At 50.0% G+C, this 4,398-nt stretch overlaps 1 pseudogene; it reads right to left on the bottom strand.

The window, feature by feature from the left end:
• Positions 1 to 354: 354 nt before the first annotated feature.
• LOC120617486 (V-type proton ATPase subunit E 1-like) lies at positions 355 to 1,118 on the bottom strand (annotated as a pseudogene).
• Between the last annotated feature and the right edge of the window lie 3,280 nt (positions 1,119 to 4,398).

Raw genomic sequence — 4,398 nt, 5'->3', positions numbered from 1 at the left:
TTTTAAGCCTGAAGAGCAGAGACTTAATGGCAGGGTGTCAGCCTGTGGAACAGAGAACTAGAACCAGAGGGAGAGCAGAAGTCGGGGTGAGGTCCGTGCAGCCACCGCCTGACCTCTTCACCTTCATGCTTCAGAACCAACTGAAAGTTGTGTTATTTTTAGATAAGTTAGAAGCAGGTTCCTTGATCATATTAAGTGAAACTTTCCCCCCACTCTTAACAATTAGGTTAAGGGCATTAGCTACAGAAAGGTATCCACTGATAAATACAGAATATTAGAATGGCAAAGAGGAAGCTACATAGATCATTTTTCTCTTCAAATATCAGCAGTATATGAACTTCACCTTCCAAAGGCTTAGTCCAAAAACTTCCTATTGGCATTTGCGCCAAACGAGGCTCCCCACGCTCTGGCATCGTCCGCTGAGCTATGTTATCCAGCTGGCTTTCTAGAATATCAGAAACCTTTATTTTATGACCCCCATTATAAATCTCAACTCCACCTGCTGTTTCTTCAGGCAGGTAAGCCTCCTGGTCAGTTTAGATGTCAACATCTTTCTTAGTGGCAGTTTCGTACACAGGGATTGCTTTCTGCACTGCAGCCTTTTCCGGAAGGAAATTCTGTTTCCAGTGACAATCATCTGGGGCTCCACCAGCTGGCACGAACCCTGGGCCAGTCCATCCAGCGGCACCTGGTACTGGGTTGTGTCTCTTACCACCTCGCCGGGTCTGTTTCGCTCCATTTAGTAGGTGTGGAATAAGGTCAGCTGTGGCTCTGAGGACTTCGGGGCTTGCTTGGTTCATCAGACTGGACAGCTGCATTTTCTCCTGCCGCTCTATCGGCTTTCCCATCTTCTCGTAGTATTCCATAATCTTCAGTCTCTGGGTTTGCACAAGATGCCCTTTCTCGATGTTGAACTCTGCTGCTTTTGTGTCTATTTCTTCTGCTTTTTCATTGGCTTCTTCTTCAATAAAAGGTGCCATATGCTTAATCTGCTTCTGCACATCAGCATCACTGAGGACCGTGGTGAAAGTGATGCTAGGCCGGCGAGCAACTAGCTCAATTTCAGGACTGAAGAAGATGGTGGAAAGGTGGGGAAGGGGCGGGGAGGAAAATCCCATGTATTTGTTTTACTACATTTTAAATTTTTTTATTTGATGCTCTTGAAATTTTAAAGTGATAAGCGCGCATAGTAAATAAGTGAATTCGCAAGAAGACAGAGACAGAAAAAGATAATCCTTCCCCTCCGATCTCAGCCCCTTGCGGTAACATATTGATAGACTGGCACATATCTTTCCACATTGTCACAAGTCAAGGACTCGTGAAACAGACTGAGACAGGACACGCACACTGAAGGTTTGTGGGGGGGCGGGGTCTGGGAAACAGAATGGGCCAGAAGGAGCTCTGGGGTGGTCCCGAATTGAAAAGGAACAGGGCTTTGGAGCCCACCAGTCCCTGGACGGGGGCTATCCCCAGGGTGGGGGCGGGCACAACCTTGACTCAGCAGCTCCCTGTGACTGAGCGGGAGGCCTGGGGAAGAACTCAGCTGTGAGCTGGCAGCAGCCAAAACTCCCAGTAGCTGGAGGTGAGTGTCCCAGCTGGGTGGTGCCCCAAAACCTCTGCGATACACACCCCCCCTTATACTCACTTAAACCTGATTATGCATACATGTACAGATATATGGGGTGTTTTTGTCTAGTTTTTAACCAAAATGCTCTGCAATTTATCTTCACTTAACATATGTACATCATCGTTTTTTTCCTTAACGTATTTAGGCATAGGTACCCACACTTTACATAAAAAAGATCCTGTTATACATCCAAGTTTTTGTAGTGCAGTATCCTTTTTTTTTCTCTATTGCTTGACCCTCTCCGCCTTGTCTCTTTCTGTCACCACCCACGTTACCCTGTACCCCGTGGCGACAGCATGGGTTGGAGGCTTTGGTACACTCCTCCATGCTCGGAGAGCCACTGGGATGTGCGTACAAATGTGGATAGATGCACTGAGTTTTTCAGTCTCTGGGATCAACCACTTATTAAGAGCCCTTGAGTGCCGAGGCCTGGACCAGGCACTGGAGCCACAGGAGGAGGACACAGCCTCTGTCCACGCAGGAGAGTGACCCGGGACCGGCAGGCACGACAGGAGGGGAGCTCACCTGCGGACGCGTCCACCAAACACAGCGCGCTCTACAGAAGTGGAACCAGGACATAGGCCCCTATGTTTTAGTCTCGTGCTCGTTTCCATTTAACTAGATTTAGAACAAATAATGAGAAAGCTGCTCCCAAACCGCGGGCCGCGGGCCGAGCGAAGGCCGCACGGAATTCGAGCAGGTGCGTGCGGACCTTCCCGGGGCCGTGACCACACCTGCTCTAGTCGAAGGATGCTCGGGACGCGCCTAATGCACTGGCCTCGTGACATAAATGCATCGCCTCGCTAATACACGCATCTAATTTGATTAACAAGCCCTACAGCCCTGAAAAGAGGTCACGTGAAGGCCTTTTCTTGGAATAGATTTTTATCTAACCGGTGACAAGGCGAAGGGTTATTATAATAGAAACTGACGCCAGTGTGTTCCAGTGTGGGCAAGTACGCCAACTTCCAGAGGCAGAACCGTTGGCAGAGGCAAATGTCAAGTATGGTGCTCAGGATCCCAAATCTTCTCAGCCCACACACTTCCGGGGGGGACCGAGGGAGAGGGGGAGAGGAACCACAAGGAGACGTTCGCAGGGTGGGAGAGCGCGGTGACTTGGCTCCCCAGCAACTTCACACACAGGCAAGTCCTTTCTGTCCATTCTCTCCACCCGCTCGTTCGCCTGCACTTTCTGGGGTCAACTTGTAACAGCCCAGCATTGAAAAACAAAAGTTTTCCTGTGAAATATGTCCAGAAAATATGTATTATATTTTCTTTCCTCATCAAACGCGATCCCTCTTGTACAGACTGTGAGCTCTGGAGCCCAAGTGGCTGGCCTTGGACTTTGTCGCATGGGCTCCAGGCCCCTGATGGCCCGGGCAGGATAGGAGGACGTGGCCGTCCGGAGTGGAGGATGGGGTCCTGCTGACCCAAACACAGACCTCTTCCAAAGCCCCGCATTTTTCTCCTTCAGCCTAGGTGAGTCATGGAGGAAGAAAGACCCTGCCCGGCCAGGTGAGACACGGCAGCCAAAGCCTGCACAGGTTTCAGACTCGATGGAGGTTCATTTGGAGATTCTGTACAAATCTTGGTACTTCGTTGGTTTTGGCTCGTTGCCTGCAAATTGCTGGTGATGTCCCAGTGACGGCCGAGTGATTGCGAGGGTGCCGATCAGCTCGACGCCCGACCACCCAGTGTGCTAAAGTATGGTCAGTTTACGTTTTTGCTCAATTCTCACAGCAGTCAGCTGCTGAAAATGGATCAGATTGCGAATGGCCCACAAATCATACTTAGTCATCTTAATGAGAAAATCGGGGAATCTAGGCAACTATTGGGGATCCGACCCATATTCAGCTCCCAAACTCACCAGCTCTCCTGCCAGGAGAGACCTGAGCGACCACTGTTTGGATCTCTTACTTTCAGGCATATGTATCTGAATGTTTCTTAGAAGGATTGCTCTGACCCATTCGTATTGGCGAGACATTGCAATTCGTCAAGATGTGGAAAGCTCGTGAATGCTTGATCCATTGTCTATTGCTGCATAAGCAATCGCCCCAAACTCGGTGGCTTAGAACAACAAACATTTACTATCTCACGGCTTCTGTGGGTCAGGAATTTGAAAGTGGCCTATCTGGGTGGTTCTGGCTCTGGGCCTCTCATGAGGATTCAGCTGAGACATTGCTGTGAGCCCTATCATCTGAAGGCTTGCTAGGGCTGGGGGATCTGACGCTGAGGCGTTTCACTTGCGTGATGCGGAGTGTCACAGGAGGTCACCACAGGGTCCCCTCAGGCCCGCTTGAGTGTCTCACAACATGGCTACCTCCCCCCAGAGTGAGTGACACAAGAGAGAGTCGGGTGGAAGCCACAGTGGCTCTATGACCGGCCTTCCCATCGGTTCTAGCGATGACATGGATTGGCCCCGTGTACCACGGGAAGGACAACGTGAGGGTATGAACGCTAGAATGCACGTGCTAACTGGAGGCTGTCTTGAAGGCTCGCTCCCACATCAATAACGATAAAGACCTGGAAGGAAACATTTCTGTCTCTTGCACCTCCGTGGATCAGCAAATGGAAGAGCATGAAACTTGGCTCAAATTCTACCTCTTAGCAGCCACACACTTCTGGAAAAGACACGTGCTGATGTTCCCCAAACATTCCTTTTCTAATCTGTAAATGGGGGTGATAACGTTTCCTTACAGTCTCGCTATGAGGATTAACGTAGATGATAGAGAGGAAAGGCTTAGCTCAGGTGCCACGGAAGGCAGGAGCTC

Source organism: Pteropus medius, unplaced genomic scaffold (assembly GCF_902729225.1).
Source record: "Pteropus medius unplaced genomic scaffold, Ma_sr-lr_union100, whole genome shotgun sequence".
Taxonomy (NCBI): Eukaryota; Metazoa; Chordata; class Mammalia; order Chiroptera; family Pteropodidae; genus Pteropus; species Pteropus medius.
The sequence above is the reverse complement of the archived record's forward strand: the minus strand, read 5'-3'. Positions and strand labels throughout refer to the sequence as shown.